General features: G+C 39.6%; 1 protein-coding gene across 4 annotated transcripts in view; it reads right to left on the minus strand.

Moving 5' to 3' along the window:
• The window catches only part of CNTN5 (contactin 5), a 656,947-nt gene extending 646,497 nt beyond the window's left edge, over positions 1–10,450 (minus strand). Inside the window, exons 1-2 of one of the 4 annotated variants that reach the window (XM_068930406.1) lie at positions 10,370–10,450; positions 9,847–9,944 (exon numbers count right to left, since the gene is read on the minus strand). The gene's annotated coding sequence lies outside the window, so the exon portion shown is untranslated. Of the gene's footprint in view, positions 1–9,846; positions 10,112–10,369 lie in introns of those variants that run through there. The other 3 variants (XM_068930402.1, XM_068930403.1, XM_068930404.1) reach the window with 3 other exon arrangements.
• Between the last annotated feature and the right edge of the window lie 4,637 nt (positions 10,451–15,087).

The following is a 15,087-nucleotide window of genomic DNA, read 5'->3' on the forward strand; positions in this document are numbered from 1 at the left end:
GATCCAAAAAGGAATGGAAGAGACTAGTTACAATACGCAAAGAGGTGGGACAGATGGAAGGGTACGTCTGTAAACTGCAACTTGTGAGTGTTGCAGAATATAAAGCCTACCACTCTGCTGTGTGTCTCTGCAGGACTCTGGAGCCTAATTACAAAGCTGTATGAAAAAGTTCTGCTTGTCAGCAGAACCAGCAGGGGAAAAAAATCCACATTTTTGCACATTCATAGAAGAATAAAATATTTAGGCAGAAAATCATCACTGCTGCAGATGGACACTTACAGAACAAAAATGGGTAATTTTGTGCAGCTCTCCTGGCTGTCAGCATAGCTAGAATTCATTTGGTGGCAGATTCAAAATCCAGTCTAGAATTCCTCAGTCAACGTCCCTGGCAAAACATGCTTCATAGGGAAGTAAGGGTTGACAGTAACAGGTAAATTCAAGGTGGAGGAGCCACACTAAAATAAGCAGACCGAACTCCACTGAATTTAGTGTTGCTGTACCTTCTTATGCCAGCACAGAATTTGGCTCCAGGTGGTTTTAAGTCCTTCCAATTTAGAATTACCCACAAAAGCCTGATTACATTAAAAACAAGCTAGAGTCTGAAGATTCACCATCTCCTCACCAATGAGGAAAAGGAACAAGAGGAAGTATAAGAGATATTCACAAAATGGGAAACCGCAGTCAGCAGTTGCTAGTGACAAAGTAATGTCAACAGCCTGCTTTTGACATATTTAGGGACACACTCTTTAAATGCATAGTCTGGGTAAGAAACATGCCTGTAAAAGGATGACTCTATACCCAGAATATTTCATAAGGATCATTAAGGTCATTTTTAGGAGACATAAGACTTGACATGATGGTAGGCACAACACCTCAGATTCCCAATGGTATTTAGGCATCCAAGATACCCAAAAAATGTAATGCAACACCCAGATTGGGACAGTGCAACCTTCTGTATCCCGACTGAAGGGACTGCCCATTTGCAGGTGCAGTTCCGGGACAGGGAAGATGAACAATTTCTGCAGACTTTCCCCTTCTCCCCTCCCTTGCTGTTGAGCAGGGAAGGGGGATATGTTGCTGCGCAGTCCCCACCATTTCTGTACTACCCAACCTGCGTTTACAGCTTCCCAGTGGAAAGCCTGGCTCTTAAACTCAAGCTGTAGTGACCTGTGCTTTCAGCTTGGCAATAAGTGTTTTTCTCTTCAGCTTGTTAAATGCAGTGTGAATTTTACGTGGAAGTGCTTTTTTTTTTCTCCCTTCAGCATGGTCTAATTCGGCAGTCTTCAAGAGCCTCTTTAATGTGTCTCAAGCCACAAGGACTCTGACTTTTCTGCATTAGCAAATACATTTATCTGTTGCCTTTATGGCTGGTAATAAGAGTGATGAAGGGTTGCGTGCTCAATACTTCCCTTATCTCCTTCTCCTTTGTGTGACATTGGCAATAAAACCCAAATTACAGAAAAGGTAAATCAAGCATACAAATTAAGAAAACTACTTTCATGCCAGCCAATATGTGGAAAAATCTCAGGTGATGAGGAAATTAAAGGAAAATGGCAATAAAATTGACTACATTAGAGAAAAAATAACTAATATCACAAAATCCAATCACATCTTTATACAGCAGCACCTAATAAATTCAAAATAAAAATTAAAGCAAAACAATAAAATCTCACGTGAAAGAGCCTTCTGTCTCCAATTTGCCAAAGCTTCTATTGACTGAAATTTTAGACTATTTTCTTGAAAAAAGAAACAAGATTTGTTTCTCTGTCTGAGATCTGTTATAAAATCTGTTGGATGGTATAAAGCAGCAAAATAATTCTATGCCCAGTGTGCTTGATCCTGGAAGTTGGTTTTGTTTGGTTTAATTTTTCTTTTCAGTTTAACAAATGGAATTTCTCTTAGCCACTTCAGAAGACAAGATTAGGCCCAGTAAAAGGTAAAGCTTTCTATTTTGCTTTACTCAGTTTCTGTTATTTCATTAGAACACTGTAATAGCAACAAAAATAATTAACAGTTCAAAATCATTGCTTTACATATGGCTGTTTACACTCTGTTTTTTTCCACGGACAAAATATTCTACATCTTATTATACCACCTACAGGTAGTTTTTAGAGAAATACTTGGGATCCGCTAAGCTGCTTAGTTACACTCCTGAGAGAGTGCAAATAGCAAGCGCGTCCATTACTACTTCGGAGAGCTTCCTCTTAACCCACAGGCTTCTCACTGTAAAACAGTCCCCACCAAAACTGTCTACTATCTTTTCAGAAATCTTACATAACACATGAAACTAGCAAACAATTATTGGAATAGGCAATATTTTACTAAATATTAATAAAGTGTTCAACTGACCATACTTTTCCATATATCAGCTTTCATTTGTTATAGAATTTCATGAGTGAACATGTATAATAATTTTCTGTTGAAGCAGAGTAATAACCGAGTATGTTCATATCATTTTTCTCATATATTTGATTCTTTTTTATAGATGCTACTCCCAAATAATCATATACACATTCTTTATCATTTTATCTTATTTCTGTAAGCCTTAAAAAATCCTTAGCACATTCCTTTACATTGCTTTATTAATCATCCTTACAACTAAAGTCATGCTATTTCAGAAGAACTATCTTGCAAGACTGGTAGAGAAGGAATTTTGATAGTAACTTATGGATATTTAATGAAAATTTATGAAGTTAACAGCAATTCTGAACAAGTGAGTGCTGGTGGTAAACAGTCTTTTAAGGGTATAATCTTTAGTACTTTCATGTGCTGAATGCTTGTTAACTTGCTCAACGTTTCTTGTTTATTTGCTAGAAAAGGGGTTTTGCTTATTGCGGGGCTTGATCAGTCAGTCAAACTGCCTTGTTTCTACTTTGCAAAAAGTATGCAAAAATTTAACCCAAATTCAACCAAATGATTCTACTTGAAAGCTGCACATTTTCTCGTGTTGTTGATTAATATGCCCCCTGTGCAAACATCCTCCTCCTACCTGATTCCTTCAGTGACGTCTCAATCCATAGTTGACGACATTCAATTTCCTCCAGAGATGCATTGTGAAGCCACAAACAGAGGACTATGCCCATCAGTGAATGACTCAGACACAAAGTGATTGATAAGGCAAATAAATACTTAGGCATTAGCAATCAGTCAGCTGTGATATACAAGGGAGAAAACAAGACTACAGACATTCCAGCTATACATTTTTTTTAATTATCTCTTTATGTGCCAATGGTCCTGTTAATAAATTATCCTCCCTCATTATCTGACCTTTTCTATGTTGTCAAGTATGCTCCTTCTCAAAGTTGTGTAAGTCAGTTTTTCTCAGCCTGAAGCTATTTCAGGCCAAAGTCCAAATACATCCCCAAAGTACAGATAGAGGAAATACTACACAAGTGTTTTTGAGTTGAGAAGCTGTGCACATACACTTCAAAGAGATGTTATGACATCAGAGAAGTCATGACTTTATTCCCAGATTCCCCGAGCGGAGTTTTATGTAAGCAATAATACATGACACTGCATATGTTACACTACAGTAGCACTTTTTGAGCATCTTGCAAAGCATGAGACTGAAAAATCAAGTGTTTGTATCACCTCAGATATGCAAAAGTCAAAAAATAAACGAAAGAACTGTCACATTGTAAGTAGATTACCTGGTTTTGCTAATTCATTAATATATTTTCGGCCTGGCAAAAACAAAAAGTTTTGATATGGAGAGCATATCTTCTAATATAATCTCATAAAAAAGTCCACACACTTTATTTTAAGAAGGTTTGATACGCACACAATTTTTGAAAGCTGAACAATGGACTAATTTTAAAAAATAGGTCTAAAAAGGATGCATTTCGGAGGTAATTGTTTTAGAGTGTTGGCACACTGTATTTAGACAAATTCACAAGGCCCTTTACAACATATGTATGTGATCATTATACAAGTCACAGTGTTGTAGACAATATCTTTTTTTTTTTTTTTTTTTATTATTGTTACACTTCTGGTGTGGGAAGTGAATTTGAAACCTGTAGACGATCACGGCAGCATGGCTTTGAGATATCTTCCCATAGGTACGTGCAAAGGTCACAGATAACAGGAAAATGGGAGAGCTCTTGAGTTAAGCCATACGCTCTTTGATTCAGGAATCATTTTGTGTTTCTAACTCCTAGTACAATGAAATCTTGATTTATGATTATAGTGCCTAGTTGCTATGATGATGATGATAATGATAAGGTTTATAATGGAGTCAGAGGACCTTGCTAATAAAACAACAAATCTTCCATGGCAATCAGAATTCTAAACTAAATACTATTTAGTATGGACTTGTGATGTGAATTCAACAGTTGGGGTATGTGCACTTTAAAGTGGCATCTGCATTTTTCTAAATATATATGCATTTTTGTAAATATATGTAAATATATATATATACACCTACAAGTTATGTTATACTAGTAAAACCTACAATTTATATATGCAATCAGTGACATCAAAGTAACTTAAGCAGTAGGTATAGAACTTCACCTGAAAATTTTCAGGCTTGCAAATGTACACGTGCAGCCTTAGAAATGAAATTTAATATGATTAATTTGGTCCAGAAAGTGGGCTCTGCTATTCTACGCAGTGCATTCCTGTGCAATAAAAATTAGTAGGCATAGAAAAAATAGTCAAAACAGAATATTAATCTATTTCTATGTCCAGAAGCTCATATGCCTGTCTCGAGTACAATCATATTTTTGTGTGCTAGGTATACTGAAATTCCCATATATGAACAAAATTTTCAGCATTTTCTAGTTCCATCCATTTCAGAAACTGTCCATCTGCTCCCCTTCAAGCCATCATAAGATTAAATGACAAAATGAATAATCATGATTATATCACAGTAATGCAAACATGTTATCAATAGTGCTGGATGCTACAAGTTTTCCAGTATGTTCAGGATCATTTTTTGATTGACTAAGACACTCGACTTCTGGAAAATGTTCTCTGTGAGAACCACCTCTGAAGAAGGGATGAAATATATACTGTGACTTTGCTGACTCGTTTTCATATGGTTCTATTCATTAAGATTCACATTTATATGGAGATTTGGATCTGAGTGAGAAGAGCCTATAAAAGTCTATAGAGTAATTTAATGGGCATGATCAGCTGTCTCTCAGCAAAGAATATGCATGTGTATGTAAACACATGATAGTTGATCACTTTTTCAAAAAAGTAACCTTCCACTAATATCCTTGCCAATTTACTACACAGCTGAGAGTACATTCTGGAGGACAGATTACTGCAACAAACACATCTTCTAGATACCCCTGCTTTCATGCCTAAGCAAGAATTACAATTCTTCAAGCATAGTGTTTGAATGTCTTCTCAAAATAATATTATGAGGAGGTAATGCTGTTAGATCAGCATCTTCCAATGCTTGTGAACAAACTCTTTTCATTCATCTGTCCATCTGTCTAGTTATCAAATTAAGTAGTCGAACTGGTCGAATCTAGCTGTCTTGGTCAAATATATTGCTGTGGAAAATAGGTAGTAACCAGGAATGCTACATCTGCAGGGCAATGTCCCTCATGCACTTAATGAATAAAATCAATAAAGATAATATGGGTTTCATGTATTCTTGCAACTGATGCTATTTACTAAGGGGAAACACCTAAAAGGGTGAGCTGTCTACATGAATTACAAAGCTGTACACACAGCCTTCATCAAAATGACTTGCAGGCTAGGAATCCCCCTGGACACATAGTAAATCTGAAAACTTCTGGATACAAACAACTTTGAGCATTTCTCACTCACAAGTAGGTTGAAGACCCTCTTCTTGTATGCTAAGTGGAAGGTTGTCACCCTTTACTCTTGTCTCAGTAACTATAATAAACTACCTTCAATGTTTATCTCCTTTTACTTTAAGTAGAAGAAGGTTCTCCATAGCTATCACCATGGTTTAAAACCATCTACAATAAAACCTTTAAGAGCATCCTGAAAAAATAAAACTCCAAGAAGTTTCTGAGAAATGGAAAGAGTTTGATCTGTTTTCTATTTCAAGGCATGGGCATGGAGAAGAGTGATCATTTTTTCCAAAAACTGATGTGTAAGTTTGGTCCTGAAGGAGACATAAAGAAGTGAAGTAGGGTGTTGATAACTACTACTTGAAAGCATGCACTACCCTCTCGTTTTCATGGCAGACTCCAGACTCCACAAGCTTGCAAGCTAGTCTTGGTGGGTGCCTGTGCAGAATAAGTTTGGGCATGCATGCTCAAGAACATCAGCTATAACATGGTTGGTAAGCCTAATATTTTATCATACCTACAGCATACAGAATCACCTAATTCCCATGTTTTACATCGAGTTGCAACTCCTAAAACCTGATTTGTAGCTTTTAGAAAGTACAGTGCGAAATCATTCCGAACTCCGTTTTTGAAAGCAGCATATGAGCAAAGATCACAGTTTGTAATGATTCATATACTTTGGGATATTTTCATAAATCATCTAGGAAATTTATTAAAAAAAAAATTACATTTCCTTCCACTAACAAGAAAATGTTTTATTGCTACTTCCCTCCCAGCTTGCAAAGACACGGAATCATTACCCTAATACATATGTATATGTATGTGCATAAACACATGCAGATATACATATATACTCACATATTATGTGGGTTTCAAATCTTAAATTTGAATAGTATCAGAATGCATTTAGATTACAAATTTTTAAGAATTTCATAATGTTTTAAAAAGATACCGGCCTCTAATGTGATATTATTGATCAGAATTGCTCAGAAACTAAAACTCTGCAGGGACTCCGTCACTTCCGACCAGAATATTTTTCCCTTGTGAAGTGCTAAGAAGTTGATAACACAGAGCAGAACAGACCCTGAAAAAAAGCATGTGTAGAAAGAAAGGAAAAAAAAAAAAAAAACTTGTGAAACACCTACCAATATACTATTAGATGACAAATGTGTATTTGACATTCATTCTCAGGAACTAAGACCACAGTGTAGACCATGGCAGATTTTAGTTTGGTATTTTAGGGTATGAGAAATTGTTTAAATGATTGAGGTGGTTCTGAAACTGAAAGAAAGTGCAACACACAAGCTGTTAGCAGGAACATACAGAAGGAGGAGAGCAAGAGTGGCAAATTATGCAGTGAATTCAGAAGAACCAAAATCTGTGTTGCAGGCTGCATGCAGAAAGATAAAAACATTTAGAAGAACTATTTTTTGCAAAGTCACTGAACCAGTCACCTCAGCTGGCTCAATTCCAGCCTTTTGCCATGTATATTCTTAACAGACACTTTTCCATGATGCCTTTAGTAGACTTTCATTAATTACTTAAAATAAATATTCCTAGATTTAACCTAGCCAGAAAACTTTTTGTGTGTTGAATCTGTTCAAAGGAACAGATCTTTCTATATTGCTAGAGAATCAGATGTACTCTTTTTGCACGCACCAGCTGCACAACAAGCAGAAAAATGGACCTCAGACTGTCACTTAGAACACCTCCTCCTTTCATCCGGAGTTCTTTACCTTTACTGACACCCTCTGGCCCCTTGTTAGGTTTGAATCCCTTCCAGTACTCCTTCCAAAATTTACTTTCCAAATCAATATTTCGTAGAGCACAGAACTGGACATTTTCTGAAACCCCCATAAATCATACCACTGATTCCCCAATAGTCTACCACGTCAGCAACTTATTCAGGGAATTTGAGCAAATTTGCTAGTCGTGACCTTCCTATATTGAATCTGCGCTGAGAGTTCTCTGAGTTATGTATTTCTTTAAGTTGCCCTTAATATTTCCTAACAGCAGTTTTTAATCATCCGCTTTTATGCTAGCTGCTAGGATATTTTTTCCTCAAAGATCTGTTTTCAAAGTTACTTTCTTCCAAATTCACAGCTATAATTCAGTAAGTCAGATTTTTTGCATTTTCTATTTTCATTCTTAGTACATCTGCCCTGGTTACAGAATGAAATTAAAAATCCCTTCCCCTGACAGTTTAACCTAGAATTCAAAATATGACCTTCAGCTTCATGTTGAACTACAAAACTGAAATCTACACTCTTACTCTCCAGATCATCCGTAGCTATCTTCATACTTTTATGTCACATATTGCTAGCTCTGAGTTTTTGCAGGGACATTTGCTCTGGCATAAAAGAATTGTATGTTGATTAGGCCACTTTTTAAAATTATTTAACAGTTTTCAAGTTTATTAAAGCTTAACGCTTCAGCCTCCCTTTCTTTATAGTTGTAGTCTTCTAAGGCTTTGCCCTCGTAATCACATTTCTTAATCATTCACATAGTTAAAGTTATATTGCCACAGAGGGCCACGGTATGTGAAATATTCTTTAATTACCATAGTTCACATCTCAATTTCTGCCTTCCTTTTAGTACACCTCACACTAGGAAACAACTTTTTTCCAAATTCCAGGATAGATATTGAAAGTTTGTTTTTTTTTTTTTAAACTTTGCAGATAAATGATGTAATAATTAAAGACAATTTACTGAAAGGAATATATTTACAAATTCCAATAGACGTTTTGATAACACTTTAAAATAATAGCCCAATTATTGCTTACTCCTTTGGTATTCACTGTAATAATATTAATCATGATGAACTGATTTTGCGCTAATATTGATTGTCTTAAAGTACTTCTAAAGGAGTTCTACTATATAACTCAATAATAATTAATTGCACTTCTACTAATTGGAAAATGTCATCCAAATTTTAATTGTTAGGAATTCCCCTTAGCTTTTGTCTATCAGTCAGCATGTAATTTATCTGTCATTTCAAACTTTAGGGTTTGATCCAAAGCTCACCAAAGACTAGGGGAAAACTGTAACTCTTATTTTAAAAGATCTTGGCATTCATTTAAAATATCACTGAAAACATGTCATTCAAGGAAAATATTACTTTTTAAAGAAAAAAAGTGAACAACCTTTGCCAAAATTTTATGGTAAATTCCTGAAATGTTACAACAAAGAGAAAACTTTAGTTTTAGGTAGTCACATTACACTATCTTATTGTATAACTTATGCTTTAGGAAGTTTCTGTGCTCAGGAGGTATGAAACTAAACATCTCAATAAGTATAGCTAGCTTAATGGATGCTGATTTTTTCTGAGATAAAAATCTTGGAGACACAATACCATACTCTATGTTCCAGGAATAATTCTCAGTTCATCTTCTAGCCAGCTCAGAAACAGTCCACATAGTCTTCTTACTCCCTGTATTCACTTCAGAGGGGAAAATCAGTGCATCTTTATGTAATTCCATTTACTTCTTTGCCTGTCAGCTGCAGGAACACAGTCCAGACATAGTACTTTTCTAATTCAGGAGATAATTGTTTATCCTAAAGCCAAGTACCATTCTGAACTTCACAACAACACAACTTCTAGTGCATCCCTATAAAGTCAATACATTAGATTATTTTCTACTTCCCCCTCAAGCATTAGCTTGTTAGCTCTCTCAAACATAAAAAAAATTAGCACATTAAGAAAAGACATTCTTCCTCTAGAGTATATATTTGTTCTTTCTAAGAGCTTCACATCTCTCTTCACAACTCATTCACAGCAATAGTTTGCTGGCTAGTTAATTGGCAGGAGGCATATAACAGATCACAACAATTTCTGCTCCAACTTCTCTCTTCTGTGATGGCAACAGTTTCAATATAAGACTCAAAACCAAGAAAAAAATCGAGACATATAAACCTGCAGCTGGAACCGAAAGATGGGATCTCTCACCATTGCTGGCTTCGCAGCAGGCTTCTCACAGAGACGCTGCGATGGATATTACAACAAATAATCTGCACGGACTCAAAAGTCTAATCAGGGAAATCAGTGCCCGGCTAGGGGAATGGCAAAGGCACTTACCGCTGCTGTGGCACAGTCTCTCCCTCGCCCTGACTCTCAGTCTCTCCCGACCATCCTCCTGACAGCCTCAAATATAGCAGTCCCTTATGGTGCTCAGCCTGTGGGGAGCAGAGGATTGCGGAGTTTTTTTTTTTTTTTTCCTCCCTTCCTTTAAACCATCCAGAGGTAGTTCTCCAGACCCGACCGTCTCTCCTCTCCTCTCCTCGCTCACTGATGAAGAGACACAGGTGAAGGCATCCTCCCCGCACCGCACCGCGCCGCGCCGGCAGCTCCCGCGAGTCCCTCCCCGGCCCCGCCGTGCCCCCTCCCCGCCGGGGGGACCGAGGCGCCTCCTCCGGCTGCTCCCGGGGGGCTGCCCGCCCCTGCCTGCCGGCCTCTGTGTGTGAGTGTGTGAGAGAGAGAGAGAGAGAGAGCTCACACCGCCCGGCCAGGGCTACCCACCGCCGCACACCGCCGGAGCTCGCCCCTACCCCTAAGCGCACAAGGACCCCCCCTCCCTCCTCCTCCTCCTCCTCCTCCTCGCCTTCTCTTGTTTTCTCCCCCTTCTCCGCTTCTCTGGCCCGGAGCGTGAACGCTAGAGGCTGACTTGGCGAGCGCTCTGCCTCCAGCGAAGCGCTGCTGCTCCCCTTATCTCTGCCCCTCTGTAATCCAAGCCACAGAGCTCAGCTTTCGCCATAAAGCACTCCCTCTCCCCTGCCCTTTCTCCCCCCCCGCCCAGGTGGGGTTTTTTGCTTAATTGTGCTTTGTGCCCCCGCGGTGATAACCCTCCCTCTCCCGCTGCAGCCGCTCTCCGAGCCCCGCACCGCCCGGGGCAGGGAGCACCGCGCTGCTGCCCGCACCGCTGCGCGCATCGCCCGGGGCCGGGGAGCACCGGGCTGCTGCGCGCACTGCCCGGGGCCGGGGAGCACCGCGCTGCTGCGCGCACCGCTGCGCGCTCCGCCCGTGGCCGGGGAGCACCGGGCTGCTGCCCGCACCGCGCGGGGCGGGGGCGCGGAGAGCACCGGGCTGCTGGCGGCGGCAGCGACAGCTGGAAAACAAGGCGGGCAGCAAAGGCAGGGGCCGGCGGCCTCCGCGCCTTTGTTCCGCAGCCCGCTTCCCTCCCCGATCGGTGCCCTCTTCCCATCCCATTTTAACTGCAGACGACTTCGATAGCTCACAGCGCCGCGCCCGGCAAGCTCTGCCGCCGCGCTGCGCGCCGCTGCGCGCCCCCGCCGGCCCGAGCGCGGAGCCGCGCCCCGCCGCAGCGCCGCCCCCGCGGCCGCTGCGCGCTCCGCCGCGCGCCCTCGGGGCAGGGCTGGCCGCGCTACCGTGCGGCGCCGCCGCTAATTGTAATTAGGCTTCCTCGTGTTCCGCCGCTGCCTCTAACTCGTCCGGCTGTCTAGTGCGCGCTCCTGCTAGGTGCTTTTAATGGCTACCCTCAGGAACCGGGCTGATTTTAACCTCCCGCCTTGCCCTCCTCCGCCCCCCCCCCCCTTTTTTTTTTCTCTTTTCTTGTGGCAAAGACAACTTTCTGCTTTAACTTTTAATGTCTCTCTGCCCTTCCATACTTTTCGCTCCTTGCCTTTTTTGGGCCTCCTGCGAGTAATTAGGGATTTTTTTCCCATATGTGTTAGCGGAGTAACTGTTGTGTAGTGCCCACTTCCCGAGATCTGTGCTTCAATGATTCCATTTCAGTGGTTTCTGCTTTCTGAAGATGAGTTTCGTGTGGTGCACAAATATATATGTGTTCATGCATTTTTCTTTACTATTTTGTCTTTCTGTCTGCATTTATTTGTTTTTCCCATCCTAGGTATTTTCTGTTTAATTTTCAGAAAGGATCCTTTTTATTTGTTTTAGATTCATAAGGAAGGAGAATTGTTTAGTTTTGGAATTTGTTGGGGGGAGTGGATGTTACACAACTCTGGTCTTAATTCATACTAGTATTGCCAAGATTTTTTTCTCTATGTTTACTTGTCTTTATATTGACCTCTCTAGCAAGATAAGTTATCGGTGATGAGTGACACATTTTTATACACTTCTGTAGTCTTGAATATTATATGGAAGCCTGTCAGAGGATTTGCAACTCAACATCGTGTTTAATAAATTCTGTCCGCTGATATCAGTGAGGATGGGCTGAAAAAAATACCTCACTTCTTTTTTTTTTTTAAATCTGAAATTGCAGATTTCTCTTTCTTTGTGACCTGCCACAGCTGTCTTAACTATCACAGTGAAAGAGTGAGAATGAATCCATCATTAGAAACATGCTTTGGCTGAATACAATGTCCCACACGGACACAAGAAGATTTTCTCCACAACTCTGGACAGTTATCTGGGCATGTTTCTGCTGGGCAAATCATATTGCGATTTGACATATCAAAGCTTCTCTTCATTTACTCAATTCACAGAACATTATCATCTGGTCATTATTTCCAGTGCTACTAGGTTACAAACCAGCATTTAATCAGGACCTAGGAATAGTGACTGCATTAATTCTGATCTTATGAATAACTCATGAAGCTCCATTTCTCAATATTTCCAAAGTGAATGTTAAAGCCAGAAGCGTTTTTGCTAATAAATGTATTTTTTACATACTGAAGTTATTTATGACAACTGTGAGGAATTACTTGTAAAGAGGTGACTTTCATTGCTTCTTATTTGCTTTTACAAGTAGAGATCAAATTTAAAAAAATATGTTTTTAAGTAATAAAAATTGGATTTTATGGCTTTTATCGGCTCTCGTGAAGTTTATAGATCAGTGCTATTGTTAAAGACTAGGCACACGTTATTCACATTGGGCTACATTGTTCTTACTTAGAGTTCTTATCAAGGTATGCATTTATTTAAAACAGCAACTTTTTATGTTTACGTCTATCTTTTTTACTTCACTATGAAAGGGCAATATAAGTATGAATACTAGTTTTTTCTTTCTTTGAAAGTGAAGCAGCACACAACTTTTAAGACAACCTGTTAAAATTTTCATTTGGTTATGTGTACCTTGTGCAAGGTTACTTCTGTTTTTAATCCATCGCTGTACGATCATGTGCTGTTTTATACCATTTACATTCAGTGTTTAATATATTGAGAGTGAGTTATATTCACCCCTTCATTTCAGTATTATGATTATTATAGACTTGAAGTCAACCTAGCTGCATTTTGCTTATACGATCTAGTTGTCTAACCATCTCCACATAAATGCCTTAGTCTCTTTATGTCAGTGTCCCCAGTGGGCAAGCAAACAGATGCAGCACATCTGCAGATTTGAGTTGTTTCTGACTCTTCTCTTATCTGTTTTTCATATCTTTCCTATTCATTCAATTTCTGTTCTTCTTTCAAGCTGAGCATGATGTGTTCTTTTTCTTAGCCACAGGGAGGGCTGATCTTAGCAATAGTATTATTACTGGATTTTTTTTTTTTTTTTTGCCTTTCATCCTTAATAGATTGCAGAATATGAGCAAAAGATGAGTGAACTTTGAAGAAAATAGTTGACTATCCAAGTTTCTCCCTTACACCTGTGTCTACAGTAGCGCTGGGTGTACATCTTTGGAGAGGCATGAGTGCTTCTCCCTCTCTTCCCCTTCCCATTTGTAATGAGAAGTTCCTTCAGGTATCTGAAGGACAGTATTTGACAAATACTAGTTTTTAAAAGGCATGCATTGAGCCTAGTCTAATGATAAGAACATAACTATATAATTTTAGTGGAAACCACTATATTTTGATCTCCCCTAGAACATCTAGGTAGGCCGTTCAGCTCTTTATGGATACAAAACTAGAGTTACAAGAACATCATGCAGGAGAATGAGCAGAATTATGTGTGAATGTAATTCTTCAGGCCCTCAGCAAAAAGCAGAAGACTCGGAACCTAGCATGAAAGCTTTCTGTATGGCAAGTGATTAACAAATTGGAGACCTTAAAATGGGAAGAAGCTGCTGCATAAAAAACAAGATGACCAGCCTTTGGGTACTTGAGCCTCCTAAATTTTCAAAAGTGCGTACAGATGACTGCTAGTCCAACATAAAGACTCGGAGAAAGTTAACCTATCCAAACAGCTTTTGAAGCAACAGAATGAAACATATACCATATCCCAGCTTTATGTCATGTGGCAAGGTTTATTTTGACCAAGAGAAACCTGTAAAATGAATTTACTGTTTCATTGAACCATAGCCTCAGTAAGGATGACAAAGCTGTGCTGCAGCTAGTCAAGCGCCTGAGGGATGGTGGCCATTCTGTTCCTTAGTGGACAGCCCTGGTGTAAGTTTTTGCTGATGCCTGGCTGAAAAGAAGACAGCCTGGGTACTACGTATTTTGATATATCCAGGTATTGGCAGTATATTACTCCCAAAACAGTGTTCATCAAAGAATAAACTAGCAATACTGTGATATTCAAGTTATTATCAGAAGGACAAAGCCTGTGATTTCTCTTGTCTCTTCAGAAACAACTGCTGCTTGGAGAGACATAGAGAAGTAATTAATATGAATGTCTTAGCCTTATACCAAACTCTGCTTGTGCACTGAATGTCACTGGCTCCAGAGCACTGGTCCAAAGGAAGCCAGACAGCTGGTGTCCTAAAATCAGTCTCCTTGCTCCTGACAGAAGAGGTGGGATAAACTGATGGCAGTGAGGCTTCCTCTTACTTTTTTGTGCTTGCTTTGTGCAAGTCCAAAGTAGTTTTGCAGTCTCGGGGGCAGAAAAAAGATCAGAAGTGATTTGCAGAATCATATTCTCTCCTGGCTTTCCTAAGCTTGGGAGAGAGGAACCTGGAACATCTGTTATCAGATATGCTGTATTGCTTTTGATGCTGTGATGTATCTATCCATACTAGTTAGTATGCTAGGAGAAAGAAAAAAATGTAATTTTACTCATACCTTCCAGCTTGATCTTCCCAGCACAGGAAAGGGTATGATCTAGTGTCCCCTGGAGCCTAATTTTATCTTCTACAAATATGGGGCAAAGCTTCCAATGCGTATGGGAGCAACATACACAAAGGGACGAAGAGTGGAAAAATAACTTATCTGTTCATTGCTGTGGCCAATTCATGGTAAGATGAGCAATTCAGATAGGACACTAGTTTGGGGATGGAGGGAGTCATAATCCTCAAAGGAAAGAAAGAGAAAAAGAGAAGAGAGGTTATCTGAGCACCATAGAATTTTAAAAGAACAACTTAGGATTATGACTGAATAGTCTAACAGTAAAGAGAAAACTGTAGTAACAAAGAGAAATCCAAACCCAAACCAAATCTTGAAAGAGCCGAAAGCATGAAGGAT

Source organism: Struthio camelus, chromosome 1 (assembly GCF_040807025.1).
Source record: "Struthio camelus isolate bStrCam1 chromosome 1, bStrCam1.hap1, whole genome shotgun sequence".
Taxonomy (NCBI): domain Eukaryota; kingdom Metazoa; phylum Chordata; class Aves; order Struthioniformes; family Struthionidae; genus Struthio; species Struthio camelus.